General features: G+C 41.7%; 1 protein-coding gene across 2 annotated transcripts in view; it reads right to left on the reverse strand.

Moving 5' to 3' along the window:
• PDE7B (phosphodiesterase 7B) overlaps nucleotides 1–18,026 on the reverse strand; it is a 480,299-nt gene that overhangs the window by 353,331 nt on the left and 108,942 nt on the right. Inside the window, exon 4 of one of the 2 annotated variants that reach the window (XM_033406591.2) lies at nucleotides 13,387–13,612. The exons of the other annotated variant lie outside the window; for it this stretch is intronic. The gene's annotated coding sequence lies outside the window, so the exon portion shown is untranslated. The remainder of the gene's footprint in view (nucleotides 1–13,386; nucleotides 13,613–18,026) is intronic. 2 annotated transcript variants of the gene reach the window in all.

The raw sequence follows: 18,026 nt of genomic DNA on the forward strand, positions 1-18,026 counted from the left end.
AAGAGACTAAAGCTGAAGAAGGCAAGGAGATGAGTGCCCCACAGATGCCACTGGGACTGCAGGCAGTTGTGACCTTGAGCATGGCATGGTGCCAAGTGTATACCTCAGCCCCCATGGCTCTCAGGGTACAGCCAGTTGGGACTTCCTGGAAGGACTCTAATGGAAGGAAGGAAGGAAGGGCAACCTGTTAGGGAATGACTGTTCTTTAGGGATCAGTTTGGATTATGCTGGGGTCAAGAATAGGGTTCAACACCAAAAATAGTTTTAATTATCAGACTGTCTTCTTTTTTCTCACAAAAATATATGCTAAGCTTGGGATATAAAGAGGCTTTCCCAATGAAAAAGAACCCATCTCCATATACAAAAATCTTGCTACCCATAGGGAGATCAGCTCGGTGCTTTGTGACCACCTAGAGGGGTGGGATAGGGAGGGTGGGAGGGAGATGCAAGAGGGAGGAGATATGGGGATATATGTATATGTATGGCTGATTCACTTTGTTATACAGCAGAAACTAACACACCACTGTAAAGCAACTATACTCCAATAAAGATGTTAAAAAAAAAATCATGCTACCAACAGTGACAGATACCTACAGGTGAGAATGGCTAAAAATTCCTCCCTGCATACATCTGTCAGAGTCAAGCTCCCTCCCACACTGTAGGGATGGTAGACAGAGCAGAAGGGAGTTCTGGGAAACATTCTTGCCTCTGCCATCGTTTCAACATTTTGAAGCAAATCGAAGGAGTATCTCTTCTCCTTTTCTCCCAAGTCAGGCAAATACAGAAGCCCACATATTTCTTTCTTTTTTTTTTTTTGCGGTACGCGGGCCTCTCACTGCTGTGGCCTCTCCGACCGCGGAGCACAGGCTCCGGACGCGTAGGCTCAGCGGCCATGGCTCATGGGCCCAGCCGCTCCGCGGCATGTGGGATCTTCCCGGACTGGGGCACAAACCCGTGTCCCCCGCATCGGCAGGCGGACTCCCAACCACTGCGCCACCAGGGAAGCCCCACATATTTCTTATTCAGTAGCAGGTCACTATCAGATACGCCTGAGAGAGACATGGGCTTCGTTCCTGATCTGTATAAAATTTAAAGCTGGGAAAAAGATAGTCTCAAAAGAGAGCAAAAATGTGTAAAGGGAACTTCAGAAGCCATCACTCTGGGCACATCCTGACTTCAATATCAACACACCCAGTGAGTATAAAGGAACATACTAGTACTCACCACAATGATAGGAACATTTCTTGAAAAGGAAGAGTTTATGAATTGGATGACATCAACTAATTACATCCTGGAAAATGTCTGTCAACTCAGACAAGAACAATTCAAACAAATGCTAGGAAGATAGAGTGGGCTAAACAGCAGTATATTATTCACTTCACTGAAAACTGCAGAGTACATTCCACAAATCAAAGGTGAGTTTAACTTTGCCTTGACTCCCAAACAGAAGTGAACGCCACAGTTTTCTCTGTTTCATTATATACAGCATAACTAGCTCTATTATAATTATTTTTTACAAATTCATTTTTTTATATCAATCAACTTTCAAGAATGTAACAAAAGCAAATTTTTCTTTTTGTTTTTACTTTTTTTTTTTTCCCCCAACTCTTTGGTCTACTTCTCCTTTCTCTCCAAAGCTGGAAAGCAGATGGACCACAGTGAGGAGAATTGGTAAGTTCCTCAAAGGAGGAATCATGTCTTATATTTCTTTGTCTTATATTTCTTTGCATTGCTTCATACCATGCTTGGCAGATTTAGGGACCCAGAGAGCGTTGTTTAAGAGGTTCAGTAGATGAGCTGAGGAATGCGTGAATGAATAAATATATGTATTTTATCCTTCTACTGTAACTTAGGGAAAAAAAAAAAACACGTTGCCTGACTGTTTATTACAACTCTTTTGTTAACACCATAGAGGATGGGTCGATGGACCGTGTAGAGGTAGAAGGAAGGGAATGGCATTTGCTACACACTCAGAACATGTCCTGTGCTGGTGTTTTCACACGTGATCATAGTCAATCACCATGGTGGCTCTGTGAGAAAGTATCATTATCTACCTTTTACAGATAAGCAGATAGGGTCCCAGAGAGAATGCTAACCTGTCCAAATGCACATGGCTAGGAACTAGGATTTTAAACTCGAGTGCTTCTTCAAGCAGCACACCTTTCCCTCTGTTTCCTCTCTAAACAGAAGAGCAAAGTATAAAAGATTAAATCACTAAGAACTCAGGTTGTGAGACTGTTAAAACTCTTGGCACTTTAAGTGGCCCCTACCAATTAATTTATTTATTGAGCACTCACTGTCTACAAAGTGCATTTGCAATGCAATGGGGCACAAGAAGGTAAATGTCTACTCCCTTTTCCTAGGGGCAGTTGAGTCCCAGTGTCCATGATCCGGATAACACAACATTCTGAGTGAACGAGATGCTATCAAGATGATTAAAGAACTTCAAACATCTTTTAAAGTAGTCAAAATAATCTATCCTGAGACTAACAGCAATTTTCTCTCATTAGTATAAATCAGATTTAGTGCTAAAATATTATCTTCATACGTGTAATAAACATTAGGCTAATTTTGTATCCAAATAAACTTCTGAGGCTAAAAATGTCATTAAAATGGATGAACTTTTTGGAGAAGTTTTTTTTTCTTTTTTCTTTTTTTTTTTTTTGCGCTATGTGGGCCTCTCACTGTTGTGGCCTCTCCCGTCGCGGAGCACAGGCTCCGGACGCGCAGGCTCAGCGGCCATGGCTCATGGGCCCAGCCGCTCCGCGGCATGCGGGATCTTCCCGGACCGGGGCACGAACCCGTGTCCCCTGCATCGGCAGGCGGACTCTCAACCACTGCGCCACCAGGGAAGCCCTTGGAGAAGATTTTTAGAGAGTTTTCTGGACATCTAAAATTCTTGCTGGGCCACTAGAGGTACCCGGATCCTGATGGTTACCACCTTCCTTTCTGCTTCCTCAGAATCCAATCAGAGACAATCAGGATTACAGAATTTTGAGAAATGCTGTCCTTTTTGCCATTTGTTCCAGTTCTACCACAGAGAAGCTATGGAAACTTGGACTATCACAGAATCAGGGTGGTTTCTTAGAACAGTCTCTGAGAATGTTTTGACAATGTGTGAAGGGGGTATGTTTGCCAGGGGTTCTACCCTTCCAAAACTCAGTGCCATTCTGAGAGATAAAATACTTGTCTAAATAAATAGCACTTCTGGAAAGAACTTTGCCCTGAATCTCTGCCTTTCTTGCCTCCTTTTTGTCTTTCGTCTAACCTAAAGTTCTCCTTTCTCTACCAGGATGGGTACAAGCTTAATGCTGTTTGGCAGCTAAGACTGCGAGCCAGTTGATGTCAGGACCAAGAGGCCTTAATTCTCACCTCAGTGGGGTACCCAGGAGCACACAGAGGGTCACAGACACAGTTCTGGGGGAAGCAACACCCGGATACAGGTCAGGGTAGAGAACAGTGGAACTAGACGGGGTTGGTCCATCCCCTCTCGGTAGACTGAGCCAGTCCTGGAGGTGGGGCTGGCATTTCTCAGATGCTCACCACAAAGTAAATGTGCTGCCCACAGCTGTGATCCACCGAGGCCTCTAGGTCCTGTGCTGTTCAGCCATGGACGGTGGGCGAAGGGAACGCTTCCCAAAGCAAACAGCTCTTCCTCAGCTAACATTCACCTGGGCGGTGGCCCAGGCCAAACTGGGGAGCAGAAGTGGGAAGAAAATCCATTCCAGACCCTTACTGGGCCACCGACGCAGAAGGCTACATGCCAAGCTACTAAGTGTCAGGGTCCAGCCAACCCTTCCTGACAGGGCACGCACCAGGCAAACACTGTTCTCAGTCAGACCTCACATCACAAGAAAAAACTCTACAGCGTAAGCATGGCCAGATTCTCTCCCTTGTCTGAGATGCTATACTGCTGCATTCGTGTCCTCCCTGGGTCTGGGGAATCTTATATCCCTCTCAAACCTGTCAAGAAAAAGTCCCAGCACAATATTAAATGCATAGTTTTCTGGCTGTGAGTGAGTAGAGGTCCTCTTATCTACCTTCCTGAACTGAGAGAAAATCTTTCAGGAAGTTTTCTAATGAAAACCTCAGGGAGACAGAAGGAAACTTTAATTTTTCATGATTTATTCTTCTCAAAGTTTGATTTTTCACAGGAAGCATGCATTACTTTGTAATAATAATAAAAAGAAGGTCTAGAAGGAAAGAATTCACTTCACCCATTTCACAAAAATCACTATTACGAATGGGTTTAAAGATATTACATCTAATGCGTGTATGTTATTGAGTGCTGAGGGAAGTGGTACAATTTGATTGAGGATTTCCTGTGCTGTCTGGAGCTGAGAATAAGGGATTGTATTGTGGCCTCCCTGCCCGTTTTCCCTTTCCCCCAGAGCCTAATATATCAATCACATAAAATTAGTGTAATTAGGAAGTCGACTAAAGACAGAGAGGCTCTTCCTGTAAATTTTTCAAATGAAAACCCAAGCACCATTATCAAGCAAAGAGATTAATCTATTGATTGAAATTAAACGAATATGATTGTGGTAACTTTAAGGAACTCACATAATTTCAGATTCAGATCATTCAAAATACAGATGAATTCTTAGAGAATGAACACAGGCTTTGATGACAAATGACCCATGTTTCCTTTGGGGCATAACTGTGTGACTCCCGGGCATGTGTCCTTTGTCTTTCCACGGATGCCTGCTCGCATCCCATAGTTAAGCCCAACTCACCCTCTTCCTACCTCAGAGGGCAGGGGTCGGTGATGGGGTGATGGTGTGACCACTGGCTGGGCTCACAGAGGGCTGTTCCTGGAATATCAGCTCAGGAGAACGTGGAGCCCTACAGGGGCCGCGGGGAGCAATTTTAAGAGGGTGGCAGGAAGCTCAAAAGGTCGAGCAGTGAATGGGAGCGGACGAGATGGATACAGTCAAGGAGGACTAAGTTCCCTTGGCTGCAGAGGAGAGGGTGAGGGCAGCCGCAGCTTGAGGAGGCTGCCAGGTCATAATCAAGTTACTTTAGGTTCGGATGAATTTAGTCTGTTTATAACCTGAGGGAAACAGCCAGGGAAGATGGGGACCTCTAGTTTTATGTTCATCCCAAATTTCCAGTGAGTTACTTCAGATTGCAAAATATTTGATCTGTTAATTGTTTATTTTAAGAAACGGAAATCTCTTTTAAGTGAGAGAATAAATCCTCCACGCACCTCACTACCTAAATTGCAGGTGCCGGGGTCTCTGGGGGTCAAAAAAGAAGACAAACCCTGGCAGTCACCCAGTGGCGAAATCATCACAGAACTTACCGTGTGGCTTTTAATATGATTTTACTGTATTTTAAAATAATAATGTACTTTTTTCCCCTTTCACTATTCAGTGCATGTAAGGTACTTTCAAAAGATGCCTGTATTTTTCTTAGAACACTATTCAGATAGTGGTCTTTTCTGAAATAAATAAAGCAATCTACAGCTTCTTTATAAAATCTGAAGTTATTTTTGTTTTTCAAACTCTGCTGTAGACAGACCACCACTATGAAATGCTTAAACGTGGAAGAATTAGTGGCTGGTAACTGCCTAAATATATGCTGATAGTACTAATTTTTTTTTAATTTATTTTTAATTGAAGTATAGTGGATTTACAATGTTGTGTTGATAGTACTAATTTTAAGATTTCTTATAATTAGTGCTAACCAGTTGCTGAGGGATTTTTGACCTATGATGCCAGGTGGTGTCCTTGATGTCCCTGCAAGAGATATTAGCTAGTAGGAATCAAATACATTCTGGTCTGTGAAGTGAGCATCGCCAGGCCCATTTTATGAAGCAGAAATTGGAGGCATAAAGGCTACAAAGCTCACACAAATCACATGGCTGGCTGGTAAGTGTCAGAGCAGGACTCAAATCCAGGGAGGGCTGGCCACAAAGCATATGCCCTTTCCCATTATGCTGTAGCTCTCGCCTTCTCAAGGAAGAAAGGGAAAATGAAAGCACCAAAGGTCACACTGTACAACAGCAGAGATGGGCTTGTTCGAGCAGGTCCCTTCTGGGATAATAACTGTACCAGTAAAGCCGCACTTGATTATCTAAGGACATCTGGCCCAGCCTGGCACTACTCAGATCTGCTGCAACCTGCTCCTCATGTAACCTGATTGCTGAAATTCTCCTTTTCTCTAAATTAGTTTCACTTCACATGCATCAACATGCAGCTAATCCAGAAAGATGAGATCTGTGCTCTTTCCCATATCTGACTGTTTCCGTCTATAATTTCAAAATCTTTGCGATCTTCTTTGTCCTATTTCATATCCTAAATGGCTAATATCCAGGTTACCTAACTGATATACTAAAATGTATCCTGCCTGTTCTTTCAGATACAGGTTAATGGTGGAATCAGAATTGAATAGGCTTTATCATGCTTCTACACTATGGTGACTTGCTAAAAATTTAAAATCTGGGCATGTAATGTACAGTATGGTGACTATAGTCTATAGACTATAACAATACTATATTGTGTATTTGAAAGTTGCTAAGAAAGTAGATCTTAAAAGTTTTCATCACATACAAAAAATCTGTAACTATGTGTGCTGACGGATGTTCACTAAATTTGTGGTAATCATTCCCCAATATACGCATACATCAAATGATTATGTTGTACACCTAAAACCAGCACAATGTTACCTGCCAATTATATCTCAATTTAAAAACTTTTAAATCTACCTCTTTATTGGCCATGGCTATCCTCTCTGATGAGACTTTAATGAAGATTTGCTGAATGAATGCACAAAAGCCTATCAGGTAAGCTTTGCTACAACAGTATATTCCAGCTGAAGTGATGATCTGAAGAAATCATGCACTGATATATGCCAGAACTCTGCAAAATCTACTTTTGCCTTGGAGGAAACAGAGGTGTCAGTTGCCTTATATCATTTTTAATTTCATAAAATAGATAAGGACAAGAAATGTTTGCACATTATGACAGAGCCGTGAAAGTGCAATTTTTAGACATTTGCTACTAGATCGGCTTTTGCTGAAAATGTTTTCACAGCCTCTGGTCTTCATGTGCTTCTCCATGCTGTCAGGCACAGAACAACTTTTCCACGAAAACAAAACACTTCCCGAGGAGTGTTCTCAGAAATTCTCAAGAACTTTAAAGGAGCATCCTAAATCCTCACGTTCTGATGGTTTCACAACTCTTACACTGCTTCCAAGTTCCCCTGTCCCTAATTTGTTCTGGTGAGTTTTTGTTTGTTTTCACTTGGAGGGTTTTCTCAACTGGGCTCTATAGCTCATGTCAGCAGAGAGTCAAAAATATCCTTAACTGGGTGCCAAGAAAGCGGTAACCACACACATACAAAATAGGACCGTCCTACTGGCTTTCTGCTCCATAGACATGAAGGCAAATTTCTTGTAGCCTAGCTGAGGAATTTATACGAGAATTCTATTTGAGGTGGGAAAAGTATTAGCTTAGTTACCTTGAGTCTTACCTGTATTAACAGAGAGAGAAAAAAACAAATCAGGACGTGGTGGGTTTTGCTTCCGACTGCTCTGGGTTATTTGTGTGGAACATGTCTTACGAAAGTAGCACTGGCAAAAATGTACCCACAAATATGTTTTGAGAAGTAAGCTATAGAGTATGTACACAATATGACACAGAATTACTATGTGAGGAAGTCAAACTCCTGCTGCAAATGTTTTGCATTTATAATGTCAGTGATTGGCCTTGTGTCTCTCCTCCCAACTACGTTTATTCTCCCAGCGCCCCCCACCCCCTTAACCCAGTCAGATCGATGAAAAATTAGCCACATGGTTCATTCTCTTGCCATTTAACAACTATTTATTGCATCATTACTACTTGTGGATACTGCCTAGTGCTATGTTCACTAAGGATAAGACCCTGTCCTGCATGAAGGTGCTTTGATACCTTGCAAACCTAAGAAGAAAGGAACCAGGCAGAGCATGGTGCGTGCAGGAAGGGAGGCCCGGCCAACGACAGGGAGCTCTTTCTCAGCCACAAGTTAGGGAAACTGCATGTGGACCGTAACTGTCATTTCACCATGTTTGTATTTCTGTTGTTTGCTTTTTATTTCTCCTCAGTAATATTTTTAAAAAACATTAAAATAAAGTAAAAAGAGAGCCATTGACTTGCCTTCTGGACTGAGTTCTACTCTGCAGCCAGATGTGAAGACAAGCTAGCAAGGGATGAACTCTATGGAGGAAACTCTGAGAAGAGCACTGAAGGATGGAGCTTCTGCGGGGCTGACCTGCACCATGAACTGATCCTGTAGGCACACTGGTGGACTGGTCTGTTCACGGAGCTGACAGCTGAGCTTCACTTATGAATATCTGAAATGATCCTTTCAAAAGAATTTTTCCCTTTTTGAGCTAGATATCTTAGAGAATGTGTATTAAACTTTTGAATCAATTGTTGAGAAATGGAATGTTTAAGAGAAAATTTCTCTATCATATTGAGGTCAATCAGCACATCCTTTATGTAGCAGGTACCATGTTAGATACAGAGGACCCAGAACTGAATAATGTGTATGTTTCCTGCCCGCAAGGAGCTGACATTCAGGGTGGGGAAGACAGGTGAACAGCTGACACGTATATATGGCTGGTGTTATCTATGACTTAACTCTGATATGTTCATTTTTCTGCTTGAATAGTTCTTAAGTTCAAGTTTTGAAAACAAATTCCTTTATGTCATGAGACAAAAAAGAATGTTCTCTTTAAAAGATACACATATTGAACATTTATTATATTTTGTACATTTCTTGAATTATCATTTTTCTGAGAAGTTTATGGTCAATTACTCAAATTTTTTTGGTGTGAGGCATGGTGGAGAGGGATCATTCATTATGGAAATTGTGTTTGCTAAAATACTGAGAAACTAAGGTTGAGAAACTTTAGGCTGACTTCTTAGCTCACGGTTGCATCTTCTGAAGAAAGAAATTAGCTTGGACCCATTAATTTTCATTGGAAGAGAACAATTGGACACAGCAGGGAGAAAACAACAACCCAAGTGCCTTGTAAAAAGCAGGACCAAGGAAAAGAGAAAGAGGGAACAGGATAAGTTAACACAATATACTTTTTTATGAATACAAACTGAGATTCCAGCCATTGATGAGAAAAATTATTCAGAGATATGGTATTAGAACTCATTTTTTGGTTTTTTTCTTATGTTCTTATGCTATATTTTCTACTGCTAAAATGTTAACATCTGAGGAAGCTACGCTAAGGATGCTCCAGAACTCTTTCAGTAATTCCTACAACATTTTTATAAACCTAAAATTACCCTGAAATAAAACCCTAAAAAATATGGACAAGTAATAAGTTCAAACAGAAACTAGCAGAGCCAAGATTCAAACCTAAATATATTTGACCACAAAACTCTGCATTTTGACCACTGTATTATTCTATTTCCCTTTCATTACACCAGATGATTCTATTCCTACTTGTTCTTCAGTAACTGTGTTTTGTACCTTTAACCTTAGCTAGAGGGGCCCAAATTTCTAAATCACGAGCTCCAGTTATTTCTATGATTGGGTGGCTTATTGGGGGATCTCCTGCCATCACTTACTACTGAACATGATTTACTAACCTCTTCAAAATAATCCCTTTTAGTCTTGGATATAGGATTAATTATCTATTACGGTCTAATAAATATTCCATAAATGTAGAGACCTAAACTAATGATTATTCCCGTTTGTCTGGAATTCAGGAAGGGCTTGGCGAGGTGGTTCTCACTCAGGGTGTCTCATGAGGTTGCAGTCAAGGTACTGACCAGAGCTCAGTTATCCGGAACTGGAGGGTCTACTTTCAAGATGGCTCACTTGCAGGGCTGGCAAGTTGGTGCTGGCAGGTGGCAGGAGAACTCAGTTGCTCTCCATGGGGCCTCTCCCAGGGCTGCTTGAGTGTTTGCAAGACATGGAGGCTAGATTCTCCCAGACAAAGTGGCTCGTGAGAGAGGAAGCTAGGTGGAAACTATCTATTTTAAGACCTAGTGTCAGAAGACGCATAATCATTTCCGCCATACTTTTTTTTGTTAGAAGCGAGTCACTAAGTTGGGTCCATAGTCAAATGGAGGGGAAATTATATCCCACTTTACGAAGGGGTGTGGAATGTCAAAGAATTTGCAACATATTTTAAAATTACCCTATGTGGGTTGGGGCCAAGGACGCATATCCTATCTATACTTCATGCCATGGGTAGGTCTGGCTATGGATTAATATTTCTGATTACTGTTCCTTGAAATAATCTGTCCCAGAATTTCTTTCCATTTTCACACCTAGGACTTTGCCAAATCCTCTGAATGGGAATCTTTATTTAAATGACTAATAACCCAAGCAATACCCACTTAGGACAAGTGGGCATTTATTGGCTCAGGTGACCCAAGGACGTGTTGAACTAACCAAATACCAGGATCGGCAGTGATCCAGAGAAATAAGTGGAACCAGGGCCTTGAATACCAACAGGACTATCCTCCATGTCCTGCCTTTGTTTCTCCTGGAGTGTCAATCTCCCTCACCTTGGAGCAGTTTTCCATACACGGCAGGAACAATGGCTACCTATACCTTCTAAATTTTACATTCCACAGCTTCTGCCATGGGGGAGGGTCTTCCTCATACCCTGTTTGATTCCAAGTTACACCAAAGAAGAGCTGGGTGGCTCATGTTGGGGCCAAACGAGGGGCAGGACCCTGTAACATGGTAGCTCCTGCAGTTACCACAAGGTGACCATGGAGGAATGAATGGTCAGCTTTCAAAAGAAAAGGGTGCCCTGGAGGAGTGGGGTGGGACTAGGGGGAAGAGTGATGGAGAGACAAACACAAGAGTCCTTTAAAGTGTCTCCAGAAAAAGTACTGATATTGATAAGTATTGATATTAATACTGAAAGTAGAAATAGCATTTTTATGTGTATTCTGCATAGCTCATTTAAAATCAAAATAGTGACAGAAAAAAAATAGTGACAAACATTTATGTGGAATCCACACACTCTTTGTTTTGATGAACCTCATTTGTATGGATATTCACAGTCACAGTTGGCATTAATGTTAATAATACATCTTAATTAGAACAGCATGGTCAGTGGGTATGTTGCTAAGTCTGGATTTGAACCCCCCAGCAAGGATGTAAGAACTGGTTCTATTCTTTTGTCAATTATAAAATACATTTCCTCCCCTTTGGCTTTTTAGCAATGTAGGAGCCACTTTGACAGTATTTTCATTTATGACAGGTAGACCACATTTCCCAGAAGGGCAATGAGCAACCGGTAACACCCAACTTCCAAGAAGTGAAAATCACCAGACTTTCACAAGACAGCAATTCTGCTATCAGTTGAGTGTGTGTATGGGTGAAGGGGAGATAGGGAAATACTTAGAGATGCAACTTTAGGAAGCTGTACACACACCAATATACCTATTTATTTTTGAATTTTAACTAGTCCAAATATGATGAGTCAGACAGTTTGAGGAAAAAAGTCTATGAATGCTAGCTGCATAAATAAAAGTTTTCAAAGAAACACACACCACATTCTTTATACTTTATAAAATGCACATATATATGCACTCTCTTTATAAAATTATATTTACTTTAGACGTCTGACTTTTGGGCAGGCAATTTCTTCAGCTCTTGCTATGGCCTGGTTCACAAATATCACCTCTCTACGATAGTTATTTGTCACACTTAAAAGGGGCTGTAGCTGTTTTTAAAGATCTCCCTTTTTTTCGAATCATCATAGCAATCGACCTTTCCCACTCCTAGCTCTCAAATGAACTTCCTAATATCTCCTCTTTCGTTCTGACCTCTCCATAGGTTCTTCAAAGATTCCACATACATACAAATGCTACCCTGGGTTCATTCTATTTCATCAGCCATTTCTGGTCAATGCTTCTAGTAAAGCAATAGCTCTTCTTTAAACATGTCTCCCAGCAGCCTAGATACTATGACAGCCCACATGCCAGCTACCTACTTCTTGGCTCCCTCCTCAGAGTAACTGATATGTACAGAGCTTCATTCAGCACTTCTCATTCCACTCTGTGGTCCAAGCTCCTGCCAACCCCCAGGGTACCTTATAGATGCTGATTGCTCTTCCCTCACCCCCACCAGTTTACATTCCTACCTTCCTCCCTTCAACTAAAATCTTAAACAGTAAAGCCATTCATTGATATGTAAGCCTGAAATAATAGACTAGAAGAGGAAGAACATTAACTTGTAAGCCTGATGAATGCCCCCAAACTCCTAAGAAAGTTGACTCTTAGTCATTGGACTACATACACAGTGTTAACATTTTAGTCCTTGGCCTAAGTGGAGCAAGTCCACTTTAAGAATGGAGCCAGGGGGCTTCCCTGGTGGCGCAGTGGTTGAGAGTCCGCCTGCTGATGCAGGGGACACGGGTTCGTGACCCGCTCCGGGAAGATCCCACATGCCGCAGAGTGGCTGGGCCCGTGAGCCATGGCCGCCGAGCCTGCGCGTACGGAGCCTGTGCTCCACAACGGGAGAGGCCACAGCAGTGAGAGGCCCGTGTACCGCAAAAAAAAAAAAAAAAAAAAAAAGAATGGAGTCAGGGACTTCCCTGGCAGTCCAGTGGTTAAGACCCTGTGCTTCCAATGCAGGGGGCATGGGTTTGATCCCTGGTGGGGGAACTAAGATCCCACATGCTCATGGTGTGGCCAAAAAAAAAGACAAAAAGAAAGGAGTCAGGAGCAGTAGGTCTTGCTCTCCAATTTTCTTTGTCTTGTCCTCAGAGAAATTGCCTCTTAGAGACTTAGAGATCATGCAAGTCCCCTTTACTTACCCACAGCCGAGCCAGGTCTTTCCTCAATAGCACAAACAGCCCTGACAAATCTATAGCAATTGTGCAGTAAGGACATTGCTTTGAAATTGCCGCCCATCAGTCAGAAAAGAAGACACTCATCTTTAAGACGTGGGCCCTTCGACTCATGAAAGAAAGGCTTCAAGTGCAGCCTGGGACCAGGCCCCCCAAACGGCAGCACTCCTCACCAAGTTATCTCTCGGGTATACTTTCAAGGGCCAGACAGACAAGGCCCTGCCCAGTATCTTAGCTCCCATTCAGCCGCACCTAGGGCTTCAGCTGCAGGCTTCTTCACTGCCCGCCTGCAGGTGGGGGTTGTAATACGCTGCTTCACAAAACTGGCCTCGGCGTGGTTAACGTGCTAGGCAGAGGGACATCTGTTGTCACTTCCTGGAGTTACTGGTCTAACTCAAGGAGATATCTGAAGACAACAGTGTGGGAGTGCCGACCGCCAGATCCAGAAACTCATCTCCAGGTCTGGCTCAGCAACAGAGCCCTACATCCTGATCAGAGATGAACATAAATGAACTTGCTCATTCAGTCATTAAGTCATTCAAAAAAACAAAAAAGAACTGAATGCATACCAAGTACTTTGCACTGTGCTCACAGATGAGTTCCAGGAGGGCTTACTCACTGCACTCGGGCCAGCCCTCTTGGGTGCAAGTAGCTCTTCCTGTCACTCTGCATTCTTTCACCAATTCTTTCAGATTAAGGGCTCATCGTGATCTTCTTCTGGGGTCTTCTGCCCAGAAGTCTGCTTAAAGTCGGGGGTCTCAGTGAAAGCCCACCTTGATGCCAACCAAGTGCAGTCTTTAAAGACAGTTTGAGAGAAAACTGAGAAAAAACATGATAAGAGAGAAGTCCCTTTCAAAAAATATTCTTGGTCAGGCCAGATACAAAATAGGTTTATCACCCAGTCAAATGATAAACCTGACCTTTCTGCTCCACCTACCCAACAAGCCTAAACGACAGATCTATCCCTTTGGAAAATCTGGAAAGTTTATGGACTTGGGATTGACAATATGGAACCATAAGCTTGTGTCTGGCACTGGGTGGAAAAGCCTTTCTGTGGCCCTATCAAATACAAGACATTTAAACTTTTTTTGTTTTGTATTTTATTTCATTAAGACATTTAAACTTTAAGGCTTTTTTTCTGCACAGTGTTGCTTCAGCGAGGTCATGCAAAGTCAGCCTCATACATTTAACCTTCAGGTTTTAATACTCTATGCTAATATGCAAAAACTTCTCTTTCTAAAGCCACCAAAGACTCATCAGAGAGATAGTTTAAAAGAAAACACGTTCATAGTTATTATCAACAAACCCATTTATGGAACTGTCCAAGACACTTAGATAAAATAAATCAGAGAAAAAAAGTGTGTTTTCACGACCTCAAGAAGGTTAGAACGATAGACAGAAAACACTCACAAGGACATGTGGTGTTTGGTCCTCTCTTAAGGGGCCCTTAGGGTTTGGGTAAAGAGGTCAGAACAAGGTCAGGGGAAGCCTCCTAAAGCTGTGAAGACTGAGGAAAGTCCCCAGAATGCTTCAGAAAGTGGGACCAGCCTGTTGAGAAATCCAACAGGCCTGGGGCTTTCACAGTTCATCTGTGATTGCTCTACGAGCCGAGATGTTACTTCAGTGTAGTTTTGAAAAATATTAATAACAGTAACAACTAAAATTTATAGATGAGTCACTTGTGAGAGACCCTGTTCTAAGTGTTTCCCATGTATAAATAATATGAGAATGAGGGTGGTGTGAGACAGCTTCAGTGGGAAGGAGGCATAGCACAGAACCTGGAATTTGGGGGGGCGTGGAATTTTGAAAATAGGTATGAAAAGAAGAAACTCAGCAAGTATGAAATTTTGTTGCTGTTTGTTTTTGTTATTTCAGGCATGTGCAACTCAGTCTCACAACACAATTTGACTTTTGTGATGCTAAGCGGTGATCTACTCAATGGTGTGATTCTCGCCATGGTATCCCTGAGGCCCTCTCTAAGATTGTGTTAAATGACTAAGATCGGGGCTGGATCTTTTGGTTAGATGATTGCTAATACTGATAAAGTGTAAGGCTGGATATAGACTTAGTGGGCAAGACCAAGCAATACTGTTTCGCACTGGCTCACAAATCCCCTTGAAAATGGAGGAATCGATATACAAATAAGGAGAAAGTGCAGAAAAAAGACTCAACTGGAAGGATAACTGTGGAAGGATAACTACCTGGGGAGGAGATGGGTAGTTGTTGGAAATGCACATTTCCAGGTCCCTCTTCCAGAGAACCTGATTCTGTTGGCAGTGGGTAAGAAGTGGGGACTAGAAACATTTTGGGCAAGTACACAAGCGGCTCTGATGCACGTTTCAGAAATACTTTGAAAGTCTCAGGAAAAAAACAGTAGAGAAAACAGTCCACACAAAATCTAAAAGGAAGAAGGACAGGAAAAGCACAAGATCCAGTCATCAGGAGCCCGAATAGGAATTATATTACAAAATCACACAATCAGTGAGGAATTATAATGAGCAATCATGACTTCTTATTTAGTTATTGTTTACTCTCTGCCTACTTCCATTAAAATGTCTAGGAAGGAAAAAGTTTTATACACACACACACACACACACACACACACACACACACTTGGGAGAATAAAAGAATAGAACATCTATTTTGAGAGAAGATATCTGGGACAAGAGGAAGGAGTGATGGAAAATATATCACCTGTTGCCTAGTATGAATGCCACATGCCTTACAGAGCTCCAGAGCCTGCTTTAATTGCTTACTTATAAGTCTGCATTCCTGAACCATTTCCTAGCTGCCCCGGGGCCTGGGGTTCATCTCAGGTGTGTGAATCTAATTGATTCATGCCCGGTAGGATAAGAAACACACAAGGAAATGCATCACTACTGATAATACTTGATATTTGAGGAGAAGGAAGGTAATGAATAATTAACTTTGAGGAATGTAAATGAGAGAATTTCTGTTTTAAACTTTTTATCACTGGAAATATTGGTCCAATAATTACATTTAGTATTCTATAAACAAAGAAATTATTAGCAGTTTTCAAAAAATCAAGCAGTGATAAAAATAATGGGCGTAACTATTTAATCTCTATTGACTTTCTTTTTAAGGCATCCATATCCTTTCAAGCACTGAATCAAATGCGTAAAGAGATTCACTGCACGGAGGAGCACATAAAATGGATAGAAATGACTGATTAATATGAACAAAAAGTATAGCATAATGTGATCAATATTTTTTTTTTTTTTTTTTTTTTTTTTGCGGTACGCGGGCCTCTCACTGCTGTGGCCTCTCCCGTTGCGGAGCACAGGCTCCGGACGCGCAGGCGCAGCGGCCATGGCTCACGGGCCCAGCCGCTCCACGGCAGGCGGGATCCTCCCGGAGCGGGGCAGGAACCCGCGTCCCCTGCATCGGCAGGCGGACTCTCAACCACTGAGCCACCGGGGAAGCCCAATCAATACATTTTAACTAAGCAAAATATATTATTCCTTATGTTTAAAGAAGTTTTTAATATTAACATCCTCAGTATCTATCCCGTCACATGTTCTATGAAGAAAGCTGTGGAGATATGATTTTTTTTCAGTAGAGTCTTCTTGTATTATTTCACCAAGACTCACTATGTAATGAAATAAATTTCCTTAAGAAAGGTGACCAGCCATACTTGATTGAACTGAAGGACAAACTGTATGAAAATATCTTACAGTGAAAAAAAATAGACATCAGTAAACTGTTGCCTTTTTAAGCATCATTTCCCCTGTAATTCAAAATTCTTTTTCTGCTTTCTGAGCCCTGTGCCACTGAGCTGCCAGCAAGAGCCATAATCATGGGCAACACAAGCCAGACACAGGGTCAGGGCGAGCATGTGGCCAGCGCTGGCTGATGGAGGGCTGGGCCTTGTCTTCCTGGAGGAGTGGCTCCTTCTACAGGGGAGAGTGGTAGAGATTTTATTTGAAAGTCAATTACTTGTGAAAGAGAAGCGGATGTAAAGGGTAAATCTCAAAGGGACGTGGAAACAGTAACCGTTGCTCTCATTCCTCTTAAATAGTAAATGCTCCAAAAACTGAAAAACAAACAAACAAAAACAACCACCACCAGAACGAACACGATGGGAAAGTTCGAGAAGACCTGTATCTTGGGTCAAACTATTCTTTTCAAAAATGTCTTATGTAAATAGAGTAATAATGAAAATGCCTAGATTGAGAGTGCTAGACACACACAGTGACGGAACAGAGTAAAGTTGTGTGGGAGTTAAATACACCAAAACTTGCCCACCACTGATTTGAAATAACCAGGCGGAAGGGTTGGGCATGGATTTTGGGGTACAGTGAATGGTACTCCAGGGTCCACTTACGCTCAACCTATTTGTAAAACCTACTATTAGTGGCAAGTGACGGAGCAGGGGGTGGGCTGGAGCAATGTGAAGACTTTTCCCTTAAGAGCACATTGGCAACTAATGTTATATAATTTCCTTTTACTGACCACAGAATAGCTGGTCATTATAGCATCTAGGCACTATGCATCGTTGTCATGTAATACCATACACAATAGAGTTTACCACAAATACTGCAATGAAACTTTAAATGGTAAAATCCTAGTAAAATACTATGATTTGTAGAGCAATAGTTCAACAGGAAGGAAATGTGTGACTTTCTGTGGGCATTTACGGTAAGTGGGGAAGCATAATGATGATTATGGGTATTTGAAATGTGCTTTTGAGTAGAAAATTTCAAAATAAAGAATAATAAATAAAAATACTATGCATTAACATTTTAAACCGTTTCATACAAAATTATTTATACCAGTCATTTTATTTTGTTCTAACAATTCTGGGTTCAAGTGTAATTATGTGCAAGTTATCTTTCACATTTCCCATCTTCCTGCTCTGCCTAACTCCTCAAATATTCAGGTTATATGAACTGCATCCTACTCCCCTCAACACACACAGATTAAAATTTCCCTTCTGAAAAAGGATCTTAAAAGCTAAACCATACTAAGGTGTAACTGATAATGATCTTGATATCCTACTTGTTTCAAAACATTGGCCATTTAAGTTTTAGAAGGCTTAACTCAAAAGACTGAATCAAAAATGCTATAATGTAAAGAATTCCTGGATAATTTCTCCTGTATCTCCACACACAGTCCCTATTGGTTTCTCCTTCCTGCCTCAATATGACCATTATAGCTATAATTTCTCATTTTTCCTTATTAAAATGCC

The sequence above is a fragment of the Orcinus orca genome, chromosome 12 (assembly GCF_937001465.1).
Source record: "Orcinus orca chromosome 12, mOrcOrc1.1, whole genome shotgun sequence".
NCBI classification, from domain to species: Eukaryota; Metazoa; Chordata; class Mammalia; order Artiodactyla; family Delphinidae; genus Orcinus; species Orcinus orca.